Source organism: Salvelinus fontinalis, chromosome 1 (assembly GCF_029448725.1).
Source record: "Salvelinus fontinalis isolate EN_2023a chromosome 1, ASM2944872v1, whole genome shotgun sequence".
Classification (NCBI taxonomy): domain Eukaryota; kingdom Metazoa; phylum Chordata; class Actinopteri; order Salmoniformes; family Salmonidae; genus Salvelinus; species Salvelinus fontinalis.
Genome location: NC_074665.1, coordinates 9,285,383 through 9,303,734, shown reverse-complemented (window position 1 = coordinate 9,303,734; position 18,352 = coordinate 9,285,383).

The window sequence follows — 18,352 nt, the reverse complement described above, 5'->3', positions numbered from 1 at the left end:
AACCAATAGAGATGACCCACTCCTCCGTTATAGAACCACTAGAGATGACCCACTCCTCCGTGATAGAACCACTAGAGATGACCCACTCCTCCGTGATAGAACCACTAGAGATGACCCACTCCTCCGTGATAGAACCACTAGAGATGACCCACTCCTCCGTGATAGAACCACTAGAGATGATCCACTCCTCCGTGATAGAACCAATAGAGATGATCCACTCCTCTGTGATAGAACCAATAGAGATGATCCACTCCTCCGTGATAGAACCACTAGAGATGATCTAAACTAAAGAAAGCATCGTTCAACTTCTTATCTCCTCTGTAGTCAACTGTAAATAAATTCAATAAAATTGTCTTTTTTTCCTGTATTTCCCATTGTGCGGGTCTTTGTTGGCAGTAATATATTAATATATGAAGAATATATAGTTATCTTTTTAAGAAACTAGAGCCTTAGGGTGGATCATCGAGATGTCTTAGAATGGTAAACATAAACACACAGTTTCAACCAATGTGTTTTATTACATATTTACATGTATAGCATATTTATTACAGAGTTATTACAAATTGATATAATACATAAATAAACTAAGAAACTAAACTAATAAACTAACATCCACAGGCTCTCTTTCCATTTCCCTTGTAAACCAGAACATGGGGACTCAGCAGAGGCAGTGGCGACCCGTCATTCAGGGCAGGTGGGGCAGAGCCCATATTTTTTGCTAAAAAATAAATGATATATATATATGTATATACACTACCGGTCAAAAGTTTTAGAACACCTACTGATTCAAGGGTTTTTCTTTATTTTTTATATTTTCTACATTGTAGAATAAAAGTGAAGACATCAAAACAATGAAATAACACATATGGAATCATGTAGTAGCCAAAAAAGTGTTAAACAAATCAAAATATATGTTTTATTTGAGATTCTTCAAATAGTCACCCTTTGCCTGGATGACAGCTTTGCACCCTCTTGGCATTCTCTCAACCAGCTTCATGAGCTAGTCACCTGGAATGCATTTCAATTAAGAGATGTGCCTTCTTAGAAGTTAATTTGTGGAAAATCTTTTCTTCTTAATGTGTTTGAGCCAATCAGTTGTGTTGTGACAAGGTAGAGGGGGTATACAGAAGATAGCCCTATGACAGCTTTGCACACTTTTGGCATTCTCTCAACCAGCTTCACCTGGAATGCTTTTCCAACAGTCTTGAAGGGGTTCCCACATATGCTGACCACTTGTTGGCTGCTTTTCCTTCACTCTACGGTCCAACTCATCCCAAACCATTTCAATTTGGTGGAGGTCGGGGGATTGCGGAGGCCAGGTCATCTGATGCAGCACTCCATCACTCTTCTTCTTGGTAAAAAGCACTTACACAGCTTGGAGGTGTGTTGGGTCATTGTCCTGTTGAAAAACAAATGATAGTCTCACTAAGCACAAACCAGATGGGATGGCGTATCGCTGCAGAATGCTGTGGTAGCCATGTTGGTTAAGTGTGCCTTGAATTGCAAATACATCACAGACAGTGTCACCAGCAAAGCACCACACACACCATAACACCTCCTCCTCCATGCTTCACGGTGGGAAATACACATGCAGAGATCATCCGTTCACCCAGACTGTGTCTCACAAAGACACTGCGGTTGGAACCAAAAGTCTCCAATTTGGACACCAGACCAAAGGACAGATTCAGACCGGTCTAATGTCCATTGCTCGTGTTTCTTGGTCCAAGCAAGTCTCTTCTTATTATTGGTGTTCTTTAGTAGTGGTTTCTTTGCAGCAATTCAACCATGAAGGCCTGATTCACGTAGTCTCCTCTGAAGAGTTGATGTTGAGATGTGTCTGTTACTTGACCTCTGTAAAGCATTTATTTGGGCTGCAATTTCTGAGGCGGTAATAACTATATACACTGCTCAAAAAAATAAAGGGAACACTTAAACAACACAATGTAACTCCAAGTCAATCACACTTCTGTGAAATCAAACTGTCCACTTAGGAAGCAACACTGATTGACAATAAATTTCACATGCTGTTGTGCAAATGGAATAGACAAAAGGTGGAAATTATAGGCAATTAGTAAGACACCCCCAAAACAGGAATGGTTCTGCAGGTGGTGACCACAGACCACTTCTCAGTTCCTATGCTTCCTGGCTGATGTTTTGGTCACTTTTGAATGCTGGCGGTGCTTTCACTTTAGTGGTAGCATGAGACGGAGTCTACAAACCACACAAGTGGCTCAGGTAGTGCAGCTCATCCAGGATGGCACATCAATGCGAGCTGTGGCAAGAAGGTTTGCTGTGTCTGTCAGCGTAGTGTCCAGAGCATGGAGGCGCTACCAGGAGACAGGCCAGTACATCAGGAGACGTGGAGGAGGCCGTAGGAGGGCAACAACCCAGCAGCAGGACCGCTACCTCCACCTTTGTGCAAGGAGGTGCACTGCCAGAGCCCTGCAAAATGACCTCCAGCAGGCCACAAATGTGCATGTGTCAGCATATGGTCTCACAAGGGGTCTGAGGATCTCATCTCGGTACCTAATGGCAGTCAGGCTACCTCTGGCGAGCACATGGAGGACTGTGCGGCCCCACAAAGAAATGCCACTCCACACCATGACTGACCCACCGCCAAACCGGTCATGCTGGAGGATGTTGCAGGCAGCAGAACGTTCTCCACTGCGTCTCCAGACTCTGTCACATGTGCTCAGTGTGAACCTGCTTTCATCTGTGAAGAGCACAGGGCACCAGTGGCGAATTTGCCAATCTTGGTGTTCTCTGGCAAATGCCAAACGTCCTGCACGGTGTTGGGCTGTAAGCACAACCCCCACCTGTGGACGTCGGGCCCTCATACCACCCTCATGGAGTCTGTTTCTGACCGTTTGAGCAGACACATGCACATTTGTGGCCTGCTGGAGGTTATTTTGCAGGGCTCTGGCAGTACACCTCCTTGCACAAAGGCGGAGGTAGCGGTCCTGCTGCTGGGTTGTTGCCCTCCTACACGTCTCCTGATGTACTGGCCTGTCTCCTGGTAGCACCTCCATGCTCTGGACACTATGCTGACAGACACAGCAAACCTTCTTGCCACAGCTCGCATTGATGTGCCATCCTGGATGAGCTGCACTACCTGAGCCACTTGTGTGGGTTGTAGACTCCGTCTCATGCTACCACTAGAGTGAGAGCACCGCCAGCATTCAAAAGTGACCAAAACATCAGCCAGGAAGCATAGGAACTGAGAAGTGGTCTGTGGTCACCACCTGCAGAACCATTCCTGTTTTGGGGGTGTCTTACTAATTGCCTATAATTTCCACCTTTTGTCTATTCCATTTGCACAACATCATGTGAAATTTATTGTCAATCAGTGTTGCTTCCTAAGTGGACAGTTTGATTTCACAGAAGTGTGATTGACTTGGAGTTACATTGTGTTGTTTAAGTGTTCCCTTTATTTTTTTGAGCAGTGTACAATACCTGATGGCCCGCTCTCCCGATCGCAACTGATAGTTCAGATGAAAGGTAACAGATTTGGTGGACTTACAGTGGGGCAAAAAAGTATTTAGTCAGCCACCAATTGTGCAAGTTCTCCCACTTAAAAGAGGAGAGAGGCCTGTAATTTTCATCATAAGTACACTTCAACTATGGCAGACAAAATGAGAAAAAAAAATCCAGAAAATCACATTGTAGGATTTTTTATGAATTTATTTGCAAATGATGGTGGAAAATAAGTATTTGGTCAATAACAAAAGTTTATCTCAATACTTTGTAATATACCCTTTATTGGCAATGACAGAGGTCAAATGTTTTCTGTAAGTCTTCAAAGTTTTCACACACTGTTGCTGGTATTTTGGCCCATTTCTCCATGCAGATCTCCTCTAGAGCAGTGATGTTTTGGGGCTGTTGCTGGGCAACACGGACTTTCAACTCCCTCCAAAGATTTTCTATGGGGTTTAGATCTGGAGACTGGCTAGGCCACTCCAGGACCTTGAAATGCTTCTTACGAAGCCACTCCTTCGTTGCCCGGGCGGCGTGTTTGGGATCATTGTCATGCTGAAAGACCCAGCCAAGTTTCATCTTCAATGCCCTTGCTGATGGTAGGCTTTGTTACTTTGGTCCCAGCTCTCTGCAGGTCATTCACTAGGTCCCCCCGTGTGGTTCTGGGATTTTTGCTCACCGTTCTTGTGATCATTTTGACCCCACGGGGTGAGATCTTGCGTGGAGCCCCAGATCGAGGGAAATCAGTGGTCTTGTATGTCTTCCATTTCCTAATAATTGCTCCCACAGTTGATTTCTTCAAACCAAGCTGCTTACCTATTGCAGATTCAGTCTTCCCAGCCTGGTGCAGGTCTACAATTTTGTTTCTGGTGTCCTTTGACAGCTCTTTGGTCTTGGCCATAGTGGAGTTTGGAGTGTGAGTGTTTGAGGTTGTGGACAGGTGTCTTTTATACTGATAACAAGTTCAAACAGGTGCCATTAATACAGGTAACGAGTGGAGGACAGAGGAGCCTCTTAAAGAAGAAGTTACAGGTCTGTGAGAGCCAGAAATCTTGCTTGTTTGTAGGTGACCAAATACTTATTTTCCACCATAATTTGCAAATAAATTCATTAAAAATCCTAAAATGTGATTTTCTGGATTTTTTTTCTAATTTTGTCTGCCATAGTTGAAGTGTACCTATGATGAAAATTGCAGGCCTCTCTCATCTTTTTAAGTGGGAGAACTTGCACAATTGGTGGCTGACTAAATACTTTTTTGCCCCACTGTATATACTGTACTCTATACCATCCACTGCATCTTGCCAATGCCGTTCGGCCATCGCTCATCCATATATTTATATGTACACATTCTTATCAATTCATTCACTTATGTGTATGAGGTAGTCGTTGTGAAATTGTTAGATTACTTGTTAGATATTACTGCACTGTTGGAACTAGAAGCACAAGCATTTCGCTACACTCACATTAACATCTGCTAACCATGTGTGTGTGACCAATAACATTTGATTTGATTTGATTTGATAGTGTCCCCTCAACTCTGACTGTCACAGTGTGTGTGTGTGTGTGTGTGTGTGTGTGTTTCATCCTTTAATTGTAATACATGTAGTAGCCACTAGGTGGCAGTATAGGAAAACTTTTAACAATTACAAGCTCTCCCTTAATGAAAACCTGGACGCTCATTCACAATAGACAGCTACTTAGATAGTGGACACTGACATATTTTTGAACTACTATTCGTAACAACAACACATCCTATAGCAACCGTTTGATGCATGTCATAGCAATAACCTTTCATGACATTTATGAGTTTCTGACTATAGTGCGCTAGACTAAGTTTGGATGAAAAAAGAAAGGCAAAAAGTACGGGGATTGTGACTCTATGGGGAGGATATTGTTGTAGACACATGAAGCACTGTGTCTGAGTACTAATTTACACTACAGAACTACACTAAATTACCAAACGTTTGTGGACACCTGCTCGTCGAACATCTCATTCCAAAATCATGGGCATTAATATGGAGTTGATTCCCCCTCTTGCTGCTTCACTCTTCTGGGAAAGCTTTCCACTAGATGTTGGAACATTGCTGCGGGGACTTGCTTCCATTCAGCCACAAGAGCATTAGAGAGGTCGGGCGCTGATGTTGGGCGATTAGTCCTGGCTCGCAGTCGGCGTTCCAATTCATCCCAAAGGTGTTCAATGGGGTGGAGGTAAGGCCAGTCAAGTTCTTTCACACTTATCTCGACAAACCATTTCTGTATAGACCTCGCTTTGTGCACAGGACTACAGTCATGCTGAAACAGGAAAGGGCCTTCCCCAAACTGTTGCAACAAAGGTAGAAGTACAGAATCGTCTAGAATGTCATTGTATGCTGCAGTGTTAAGATTTCCCTTCACTGGAACTAAGGGGCCTGGAACCATGAAAAACAGCCCCAGACCAGGTAGTGTTCCCTCAGATCAGTCCTTCAGAGTGCCAGATGGTAAATCGTGATTCATCACTCCAGACAACGCGTTTCCACTGTTCCAGAATCCAATGGCAACAAGCTTTACACTATTCCAGCCGATGCTTGGCATTGCTCATGGTGATCTTAGGCTTGTGTGCAGATGCTCGGCCATGGAAACCCATTTCATGAAGCTCCTGCTGAACAGTTATTGTGCTGACGTTGCATCCAGAGGCAGTTTGGAACTCTGTAGTGAGTGTTGCAACCGAGGACAGATGATTACGTGCTATGCACTTCAGCACTTGGCAGTCACGTTCTGTGAGCTTGTGTGGCCTACCACTTTGCGGTTGAGCCATTGTTGCTCCTAGATATTTCCACTTCACAATAACAACACTTACAGTGAACCGGGGAAGCTCTAGCAGAGCAGATATTTGACGAACTGACTTGTTGGAAAGTTGGATTCATAGGACAGTGCCACATTTAAAGTCACTGAGCTCTTCAGTACGGGCCATTCTACTGCCAATGTTTGTCTATGGAGATGGCATGGCTGTGGGCTCGATTTTATATACATGTCAGCAACAGGTGTGGCTGAAATAGACGAATCCACTCATTTGAAGGGGTGTCCACATACTTTTGTTTATATAGTGTATGTCTGTCGACATATGAACCACTGTGTCTGCGTAGTAACGTTACACTACATAACTAGATGGCTGTCAACACATGGCTGCATACTGGGTCTGAAGGTTAGAACCCAAACATTTGGAGTTGTTTTCAGGACACATTTTGTCCTTTGCCCACTTTGGGAACCGCAAGGTACACATGATCACTTGCTCATTTGACTTGCCCTGATCATCCTTAAATGAATGTTGATTACTGCAACACATTTCACTTTCTGGGACAGTTATTAGATGATTTTATGTTATTACAAGCTTTAATAGACTGAACCCCAACCCAGGAAGTAACCCAAGCTTTAATCGACTGAACCCCAAACCAGGAAGTAACCCAAGCTTTAATAGACTGAACCTCAACCCAGGAAGTAACCCAAGCTTTAATAGACTGAACCCCAAACCAGGAAGTAACCCAAGCTTTAATAGACTGAACCCCAAACCAGGAAGTAACCCAAGCTTTAATAGACTGAACCCCAACCCAGGAAGTAACCCAAGCTATAATAGACTGAACCCCAACCCAGGAAGTAACCCAAGCTATAATAGACTGAACCCAAACCAGGAAGTAAACCAAGCTATAATAGACCGAACCCCAACCCAGGAAGTAACCCAAGCTATAATAGACCGAACCCCAACCCAGGAAGTAACCCAAGCTATAATAGACCGAACCCCAACCCAGGAAGTAACCCAAGCTATAATAGACCGAACCTCAACCCAGGAAGTAACCCAAGCTACAATAGACTGAACCCCAAACCAGGAAGTAACCCAAGCTTTAATAGACTGAACCCCAACCCAGGAAGTAACCCAAGCTACAAATAGACTGAACCCCAACCCAGGAAGTAACCCAAGCTACAATAGACTGAACCCCAACCCAGGAAGTAACCCAAGCTATAATAGACTGAACCCCAACCCAGGAAGTAACCCAAGCTACAAATAGACTGAACCCCAACCCAGGAAGTAACCCAAGCTACAATAGACTGAACCCCAACCCAGGAAGTAACCCAAGCTATAATAGACTGAACCCCAACCCAGGAAGTAACCCAAGCTACAATAGACTGAACCCCAACCCAGGAAGTAACCCAAGCTTTACTAGACTGAACCCCAACCCAGGAAGTAACCCAAGCTTTAATAGACTGAACCCCAACCCAGGAAGTAAGTACGTAATAATAACAATAATAATAATAATAGATTTTAACAGACTCCTTTCAAGAAACTCAAGCACACCTTAAATTAACAGTCGCTACCTAAAATCAAGTGCAGTTTAAATATGATCAAAGATTAATAAAATAAAATCAATCAATCAGTAGTTCAATTTAAAATCAAAGGACCAAAACAGGACAGAAAACAGGGATATATGGGGGGGGGTGTCTGTTGGTGAGTTTGGTGGGGAGCGTGTTGCAGTAGTCCAGTCAGGAAGTCTGGCTGTCGACACATGAAGCATTGTTTCGTCATTCTAACTTTACACGACATAACTATATGGCTGCCCAGGATGAAACACTGTAACTTTACACTACAGAACTATATGTTAAGGAATAACTTTTTTTATTTTTATCAAACCTCTTTTTTTACATAACTATGGACAAACTCTGGAAACCCTTCCTCAAGCATCCCCACCGCCTTCACCCTAGTCAGCCTAAAGCACCCCTTCACTACACCACCACTACCCCTCCCTCCACCCCTCACTTATTAACATCCTAATTAAGGTTAAAGAAAGCCTTGCAAACAGAGCTGATGGGTTCTGATTGGGGGCCAGCCAGGGGCAGAGTGGAAGCTGTCTGCGGAATGGGAGCGGCTGAGCAGTGGCCCAAACTGCGAGCACGCACTCACACGGACAGACACAGACACAAACACACACAGGCCTATAGCGGAACAGGCTCCAGACTCTCACAGTTTGGGGTCAGTCTCTATCCTGCCTAGGGGCAGCCCGTTCCACTGTGTGTGTGTATGTGTGTGTGTGTGTGTGTGTGTGTGTGTGTGTGTGTGTGTGTGTGTGTGTGTGTGTGTGTGTGTGTGTGTGTGTGTGTGTGTGTGTGTGTGTGTGTGTGTGTGTGTGTGTTTGTTTGTCACAGTTTGGGGTCAGTCTCTATCCTGCTCCAGGGCAGCCCGTTCACACCCTCACACCTGCCTGTCAGATTAGAGACCTGCCGGGGGTAAAGGAAAATAACGGCAGAGTGTGGTGTGGAGGAGATGCAGTAGACTGGAGAGATGGAAAGACAGATAAAGAAGAAAAGCATGAGAGAAATGACAGAAGAAGAAAGGACAGAAGGAGAAGTGACAGAAGGAGAAGTGACAGAATGACAGAAGGAGAAATGACAGAAGGAGAAGTGACAGGATGACAGAGGGAGAAATGACAGAAGGAGAAATGACAGAATGACAGAAGGAGAAATGACAGAAGGAGAAATGACAGAATGAGAAATGACAGAATGAGAAATGACAGAATGAGAAATGACAGAATGACAGAAGGAGAAATGACAGAAGGAGAAATGACAGAAGGAGAAGTGACAGAATGACAGAAGGAGAAATGACAGAATGACAGAAGGAGAAATGACAGAAGGAGAAGTGACAGAATGACAGAAGGAGAAATAACAAAAGACATGACAGAAGGAGAAATTACAGAATGACAGAAGGAGAAATGACAGATGGAGAAATGACAGAATGACAGAAGGAGAAATGACAGAAGGAGAAATGACAGGAGAAATGACAGAATGACAGAAGGAGAAATGACAGAATGACAGAAGGAGAAATGACAGAATGACAGAAGGAGAAATGACAGAAGGAGAAATGACAGAATGACAGAAGGAGAAATGACAGAAGGAGCTGTCCTTGAAACAGTCTTGATATGTTCGTCAAAAGAGAGATCGGGGTCCAGAGTAACGCCGAGGTCCTTCACAGTTTTATTTGAGACAACTGTACAACCATCAAGATTAATTGTCAGATTCTATAGAAGATCACTTTGTTTCTTGGGACCTAGAACTAGCATCTCTGTTTTGTCCGAGTTTAAAAGTAGTTTGCAGCCACCCGCTTCCTTATGTCTGAAACACAGGCTTCTAGCGAGGGCCATTTTGGGGCTTCACCATGTTTCATTGAAATGTACAACTGTGTGTCATCCGCATAGCAGCATACCACCCTGCATACCACTACTGGCTTGCTTCTGAAGCTAAGCAGGGTTGGTCCTGGTCAGTCCCTGGATGGGAGACCAGATGCTGCTGGAAGTGGTGTTGGAGGGCCAGTAGGAGGCACTCTTTCCTCTGGTCTAAAAAATATCCCAATGCCCCAGGGCAGTGATTGGGGACACTGCCCTGTGTAGGGTGCCGTCTTTCGGATGGGACGTTAAACGGGTGTCCTGACTCTCTGAGGTCATTAAAGATCCCACGGCACTTATCGTAAGAGTAGGGGTGTTAACCCCGGTGTCCTGGCTAAATTCCCAATCTGGCCCTCTTACCATCATGGTCACCTAATAATCCCCAGTTTACAATTGGCTCATTCATCCCCCTCCTCTCCCCTGTAACTATTCCCCAGGTCGTTGCTGCAAATGAGAACGTGTTCTCAGTCAACTTACCTGGTAAAATAACGGTAAAATAAAATAAATAAATAAATAGCAGTGAAAGTTAACATTATGTTTTCGAATGACATCCACCAGAGGTAAAATATATAGTGAAACAATAGTGGTCCTAAAACGGAACCTTGAGGAACACCGACATTTACAGTTGATTTGTCAGAGGACAAACTATTCACAGAGACAAACTGATATCTTTCCGACAGATAAGATCTAAACCAGGCAAGAACTTGTCCATGTAGACCAATTTGGGTTTCCAATCTCTCCAAAAGAATGTGGTGATCGATGGTATCAAAAGCAGCACTAAGGTCTAGGAGCACGAGGACAGATGCAGAGCCTCGGTCTGACGCCATTAAAAGGTCATTTACCACCTTCACAAGTGCAGTCTCAGTGCTATGATGGGGTCTAAAACCAGACTGAAGCATTTCGTACACATTGTTTGTCTTCAGGAAGGCAGTGAGTTGCCGCGCAAATCTTTGAGAGGAATGGAAGATCCAATATAGGCCAATAGTTTTTTATATTTTCTGGGTCAAGGTTTGGCTTTTTCAAGAGAGTCTTTATTACTGCCACTTTTAGTGAGTTTGGTACACATCCGGTGGATAGAGAGCCGTTTATTATGTTCAACATAGGAGGGCCAAGCACAGGAAGCAGCTCTTTCAGTAGTTTAGTTGGAATAGGGTCAAGTATGCAGCTTGAAGGTTTAGAGGCCATGATTATTTTCATCATTGTGTCAAGAGATATAGTACTAAAACACTTGAGTGTCTCCCTTGATCCTAGGTCCTGGCAGAGTTGTGCAGACTCAGGACAACTGAGCTTTGGAGGAATATGTAGATTTAAAGAGGAGTCTGTAATTTGCTTTCTAATGATCATGATCTTTTCCTCAAAGAAGTTCATGAATGTATTACTGCTAAAGTGAAAGCCATCCTCACTTGGGGAATGCTGCTTTTTAGTTAGCTTTGCGACAGTATCAAAAATACATTTCGGATTGTTCTTATTTTACTCAATTAAGTTGGAAAATAGGATGATCAATCAGCAGTGAGGGCTCTTCGATTCTGCACGGTACTGTCTTTCCAAGCTAGTCGGAAGACTTCCAGTTTGGTGTGGCGCCATTTCCGTTTCGATTTTCTGGAAGCTTGCTTCAGAGCTCGGGTATTTTCTGTATACCAGGGAGCTAGTTTCTTATGTCAAATGTTTTTTGTTTTTATGGGTGCGACTGCATCTAGGGTATTACGCAAGGTTAAATTCAGTTCCTCAGTTAGGTGGTTAACAAATTTTTGTCCTCTGACGTCCTTGGGTAGGCAGAGGGAGTCTGGAAGGGCATTAAGGAATATTTGGGTTGTCTGAGAATCTACAGCACGACTTTTGATCCTCCTTGGTTGGGGTCTGAGCAGATTATTTGTTGCGATTGCAAATGTAATAAAATGGTGGTCCGATAGTCCAGGAGTATGAGGAAAAAAATTAAGATCCACAACATTTATTCCATGAGACAAAACTAGTTCCAGAGTATGACTGTGGCAGTGAGTAGGTCCAGACATGTTGGACAAAACCCACTGAGTCGATGATGGCTCCAAAAGCCTTTTGGTGTGGGTCTGTGGACTTTTCCATGTGAATAATAAAGTCACCAAAAATTAGAATATTATCTGCTATGACTACAAGGTCCGATAGGAATTCAGGGAACTCAGAGAGGAATGCTGTGTATGGCCCAGGAGGCCTGTAAACAGTAGCTATAAAAAGTGATTGAGCAGGCTGCATAGATTTCATGACTAGAAGCTCAAAAGACGAAAACTTAGTTGTTTTTTTTGTTAATTGAAATTTGCTATCGTAAATGATAGCAACACCTCTGCCTTTGCGGGATGCACGGGGGATATGGTCACTAGTGTAACCAGGAGGTGGGGCCACATTTAACACAGTAAATTCATCAGGCTTCAGCCATGTTTCAGTCAGGCCAATCACATCAAGATTATGATCAGTGATTAGTTCATTGACTATAACTGCCTTTGAAGTGAAGGATCTAACATTAAATAGCCCTATTTTGAGATGTGAGGTATCACGATCTCTTTCAATAATGGCAGGAATGGAGGAGGTCTTTATTCTAGTGAGATTGCTAAGGCGAACACCGTCATGTTTAGTTTTGCCCAATCTAGGTCGAGGCACAGAAACGGCATCAGTACAGATACAAAGTAGAGTCGCAATGCAACGGCTCAGACACGAGACGAATGTGGCAGGGTCTAGAGTCAATCACAGATTACAAAAAGAAAACCAGCCCTGTTGCGGACACCGACGTCTTGCTCCCAGACAAATTGAACAACTTCTTTGCTTGCTTTGAGGACAAAACAGTGCCACTGACACGGCCTGCTACCAAAACCTGCGGGCTCTCCTTCACCGCGGCCAACGTGAGTTAAACATTTAAACATGTTAACCCTCCCCAGACGACATCTCTAGCCGCATCCTCAGAGCATGCGCAGACCAGCTGGCTGGTGTGTTTATGGACATATTCAATCAATCCCTATCCCAGTCTGCTGTTTCCACATGCTTCAAGATGGCCACCATTGTTCCTGTTCCCAAGAAAGCAACGGTAACTGAGCTAAACGACTACCGCCATGTAGCACTCCTGTCATCATGAAGTGCTTTGAGAGACTAGACAAGGATCATATCACCTCCACCCTACCTGACACCCTAGACCCACTCCAATTAGCTTACAATAGGTCCACAGACGACGCAATCGCAATCACACTGCACACTGCCCTAACCCATCTGGACAAGAACAATACCTATGTGAGAAGGCTGTTCATCGACTACAGCTCAGCATTTAACACCATAGTACCCTCCAAACTCATCATTAAGCTCGAAACCCTGGGTCTCGACCCCGCCCTGTGCAACTGGGTCCTGGACTTTCTGACGGGACGCCCCCAGGTGGTGAGGGTAGGTAACAACATCTCCACCCCGGCTCAGGGATTCGAACTTGCAAACCAGTACATCTCATATGTATATACTGTACTCTATACCATCTACTCCATCTTGCCTATGTTGTTCGGCCATCACTCATCGATATTTATATGTACATATTCTCATTCATTCCTTTACACTTATGTGTATAATGTAGTTGTTATGAAATTGTTATATTACTTGTTAGATATTACTGCACGGTCGGAACTAGAAGGACAAGCATTTCGCTACACTCGCATTAACATCTGCTAACCATCTGTATGTGACCAATAAAGTTTGATTTGATAATATACGGAAGGCTGTGTATTGTATAAGGCCCAATCATAATTTTAATTCTGGGCTTGGGCTCTAATACACATATGGGTGTTTGGAATGAATCATCACCTTGGAAAGCGTTGTCCATTTCCCTTTTGTTAGGCTTTTGAAACAACAGCCAGAGCGAAAATGTTAACCACTCAGTTTCAATATGGAGGTTGAAAGAAACGCACACCTGTTTAGGTGCTGGCTAGTGGAGTAGAACAGCTGTTTAGGTGCTGGCTAGTGGAGTAGAACACCTGTTTAGGTGCTGGCTAGTGGAGTAGAACACCTGTTTAGGTGCTGGCTAGCAGAGTAGAACACCTGTTTAGGAGAGGTGCTGTCTAGTGGAGTAGAACACCTGTTTAGGAGCCGGCTAGTGGAGTAGAACACCTGTTTAGGTGCTGGCTAGTGGAGAAGAACACCTGTTTAGGTGCTGGCTAGTGGAGTAGAACACCTGTTTAGGTGCTGGCTAGTGGAGTAGAACACCTGTTTAGGTGCTGGCTAGTGGAGTAGAACACCTGTTTAGATGAGGTGCTGGCTAGTGGAGTAGAACACCTGTTTAGGAGAGGTGCTGGCTAGTGGAGTAGAACACCTGTTTAGGAGAGGTGCTGGCTAGTGGAGTAGAACACCTGTTTAGGAGAGGTGCTGGCTAGTGGAGTAGAACACCTGTTTAGGAGAGGTGCTGGCTAGTGGAGTAGAACACCTGTTTAGGTGCTGGCTAGTGGAGTAGAAAACCTGTTTAGGTGCTGGCTAGTGGAGTAGAACACCTGTTTAGGTGCTGGCTAGTGGAGTAGAACACCTGTTTAGGTGCTGGCTAGTGGAGTAGAACACCTGTTTAGGTGCTGGCTAGTGGAGTAGAACACCTGTTTAGGTGCTGGCTAGTGGAGTAGAACACCTGTTTAGGAGAGGTGCTGTCTAGTGGAGTAGAACACCTGTTTAGGTGCTGTCTATTGGAGTAGAACACCTGTTTAGGTGCTGGCTAGTGGAGTAGAACACCTGTTTAGGAGAGGTGCTGGCTAGTGGAGTAGAACACCTGTTAGGTGCTGGCTAGTGGAGTATAACACCTGTTTAGGTCCTGGCTAGTGGAGTAGAACACCTGTTTAGGAGAGGTGCTGGCTAGTGGAGTAGAACACCTGTTTAGGTGCTGGCTAGTGGAGTAGAACACCTGTTAGGTGCTGGCTAGTGGAGTAGAACACCTGTTTAGGTGCTGGCTAGTGGAGTAGAACACCTGTTTAGGTGCTGGCTAGGGGAGTAGGTGCTGGCTAGTGGAGTAGAACACCTGTTTAGGTGCTGGCTAGTTTAGTAGGTGCTGGCTAGTGGAGTAGAACACCTGTTTAGGTGCTGGCTAGTGGAGTAGCACACCAGTTAGGTGCTGGCTAGTGGAGTAGAACACCTGTTTAGGTGCTGGTTAGTGGAGTAGAACACCTGTTTAGGTGCTGGCTAGTGGAGTAGAACAACTGTTTAGGTGCTGGCTAGTGGAGTAGAACACCTGTTTAGGAGAGGTGCTGTCTAGTGGAGTAGAAAACCTGTTTAGGTGCTGGCGAGTGGAGTAGAACAACTGTTTAGGTGCTGGCTAGTGGAGTAGAACACCTGTTTAGGTGCTGGCTAGTGGAGTAGAACACCTGTTTAGGAGAGGTGCTGGCTAGTGGAGTAGAACACCTGTTTAGGTGCTGGCTAGTGGAGTAGAACACCTGTTTAGGTGCTGGCTAGTGGAGTAGAACACCTGTTTAGGTGCTGGCTAGTGGAGTAGAACACCTGTTTAGGAGAGGTGCTGGCTAGTGGAGTAGAACACCTGTTTAGGTGCTGGCTATTGGAGTAGAACACCTGTTTAGGTGCTGGCTAGTGGAGTAGAACACCTGTTTAGGTGCTGGCTAGTGGAGTAGAACACCTGTTTAGGTGCTGGCTAGTGGAGTAGAACACCTGTTTAGAAGAGGTGCTGGCTAGTGGAGTAGAACACCTGTTTAGGTGCTGGCTAGTGGAGTAGAACACCTGTTTAGGTGCTGGCTAGTGGCGTAGAACACCTGTTTAGGTGCTGGCTAGTGGAGTAGAACACCTGTTTAGGTGCTGGCTAGTGGAGTAGAACACCTGTTAAGGTGCTGTCTAGTGGAGTAGAACACCTGTTTAGGTGCTGGCTAGTGGAGTAGAACACCTGTTTAGGTGCTGGCTAGTGGAGTAGAACACCTGTTTAGGTGCTGGCTAGTGGAGTAGAACACCTGTTTAGGTGCTGGCTATTGGAGTAGAACACCTGTTTAGGTGCTGGCTAGTGGAGTAGAACACCTGTTTAGGTGCTGGCTAGTGCAGTAGAACACCTGTTTAGGAGAGGTGCTGTCTAGTGGAGTAGAACACCTGTTTAGGTGCTGTCTAGTGGAGTAGAACACCTGTTTAGGTGCTGGCTAGTGGAGTAGAACACCTGTTTAGGAGAGGTGCTGGCTAGTGGAGTAGAACACCTGTTAGGTGCTGGCTAGTGGAGTATAACACCTGTTTAGGTCCTGGCTAGTGGAGTAGAACACCTGTTTAGGAGAGGTGCTGGCTAGTGGAGTAGAACACCTGTTTAGGTGCTGGCTAGTGGAGTAGAACACCTGTTAGGTGCTGGCTAGTGGAGTAGAACACCTGTTTAGGTGCTGGCTAGTGGAGTAGAACACCTGTTATGTTCTGGCTAGTGGAGTAGGTGCTGGCTAGTGGAGTAAAACACCTGTTTAGGTGCTGGCTAGTGGAGTAGAACACCTGTTTAGGTGCTGGCTAGTGGCGTAGAACACCTGTTTAGGTGCTGGCTAGTGGAGTAGAACAACTGTTTAGGTGCTGGCTAGTGGAGTAGAACACCTGTTTAGGAGAGGTGCTGTCTAGTGGAGTAGAAAACCTGTTTAGGTCCTGGCTAGTGGAGTAGAACACCTGTTTAGGAGAGGTGCTGGCTAGTGGAGTAGAACACCTGTTTAGGTGCTGGCTATTGGAGTAGAACACCTGTTTAGGTGCTGGCTAGTGGAGTAGAACACCTGTTTAGGTGCTGGCTAGTGGAGTAGAACACCTGTTTAGGAGAGGTGCTGGCTAGTGGAGTAGAACACCTGTTTAGGTGCTGGCTATTGGAGTAGAACACCTGTTTAGGTGCTGGCTAGTGGAGTAGAACACCTGTTTAGGTGCTGGCTAGTGGAGTAGAACACCTGTTTAGGTGCTGGCTAGTGGAGTAGAACACCTGTTTAGGAGAGGTGCTGGCTAGTGGAGTAGAACACCTGTTTAGGTGCTGGCTAGTGGGGTAGAACACCTGTTTAGGTGCTGGCTAGTGGAGTAGCACACCTGTTTAGGTGCTGGCTAGTGGAGTAGAACACCTGTTTAGGTGCTGGCTAGTGGAGTAGTACACCTGTTTAGGTGCTGGCTAGTGGAGTATAACACCTGTTTAGGTGCTTTCTAGTGGAGTAGAACACCTGTTTAGGTGCTGGTTAGTGGAGTAGAACACCTGTTTAGGTACTGGCTAGTGGAGTAGAACACCTGTTTAGGAGAGGTGCTGGCTAGTGGAGTAGAACACCTGTTTAGGTGCTGGCTAGTGGAGTAGAACACCTGTTTAGGTGCTGGCTAGTGGAGTAGAACACCTGTTTAGGTGCTGGCTAGTGGAGTAGAACACCTGTTTAGGAGAGGTGCTGGCTAGTGGAGTAGAACACCTGTTTAGGTGCTGGCTAGTGGAGTAGAACACCTGTTTAGGTGCTGTCTAGTGGAGTAGAATACCTGTTTAGGTGCTGGCTAGTGGAGTAGAACACCTGTTTAGGTGCTGGCTAGTGGAGTAGAACACCTGTTTAGGTGCTGGCTAGTGGAGTAGATCACCTGTTTAGGTGCTGGCTAGTGGAGTAGAACACCTGTTTAGGTGCTGGCTAGTGGAGTAGATCACCTGTTCAGGTGCTGGCTAGTGGAGTAGAACACCTGTTTAGGTGCTGGCTAGTGGAGTAGAACACCTGTTTAGGAGAGGTGCTGGCTAGTGGAGTAGAACACCTGTTTAGGTGCTGGCTAGTGGAGTAGAAAACCTGTTTAGGAGAGGTTCTGGCTAGTGGAGTAGAACACCTGTTTAGGTGCTGGCTAGTGGAGTAGAACACCTGTTTAGGAGAGGTGCTGGCTAGTGGAGTAGAACACCTGTTTAGGTGCTGGCTAGTGGAGTAGAACACCTGTTTAGGTGCTGGCTAGTGGAGTAGAACACCTGTTTAGGTGCTGGCTAGTGGAGTAGAACACCTGTTTAGGTGCTGGCTAGTGGAGTAGAACACCTGTTTAGGTGCTGGCTAGTGGAGTAGAACACCTGTTTAGGTGCTGGCTAGTGGAGTAGAAAACCTGTTTAGGAGAGGTGCTGGCTAGTGGAGTAGAACACCTGTTTAGGAGAGGTGCTGGCTAGTGGAGTAGAACACCTGTTTAGGTGCTGGCTAGTGGAGTAGAACACCTGTTTAGGAGAGGTGCTGGCTAGTGGAGTAGAACACCTGTTTAGGAGAGGTGCTGGCTAGTGGAGTAGAACACCTGTTTAGGTGCTGGCTAGTGGAGTAGAACACCTGTTTAGGTGCTGGCTAGTGGAGTAGAACACCTGTTTAGGTTCTGGCTAGTGGAGTAGAACACCTGTTTAGGTGCTGGCTAGTGGAGTAGAAAACCTGTTTAGGTGCTGGCTAGTGGAGTAGAACACCTGTTAGGTGCTGGCTAGTGGAGTAGAAAACCTGTTTAGGAGAGGTGCTGGCTAGTGGAGTAGAACACCTGTTTAGGAGAGGTGCTGGCTAGTGGAGTAGAACACCTGTTTAGGAGAGGTGCTGGCTAGTGGAGTAGAACACCTGTTTAGGTGCTGGCTAGTGGAGTAGAACACCTGTTTAGGTGCTGGCTAGTGGAGTAGAACACCTGTTTAGGTGCTGGCTAGTGGAGTAGAACACCTGTTTAGGTGCTGGCTAGTGGAGTAGAACACCTGTTTAGGAGAGGTGCTGGCTAGTGGAGTAGAACACCTGTTAGGTGCTGGCTAGTGGAGT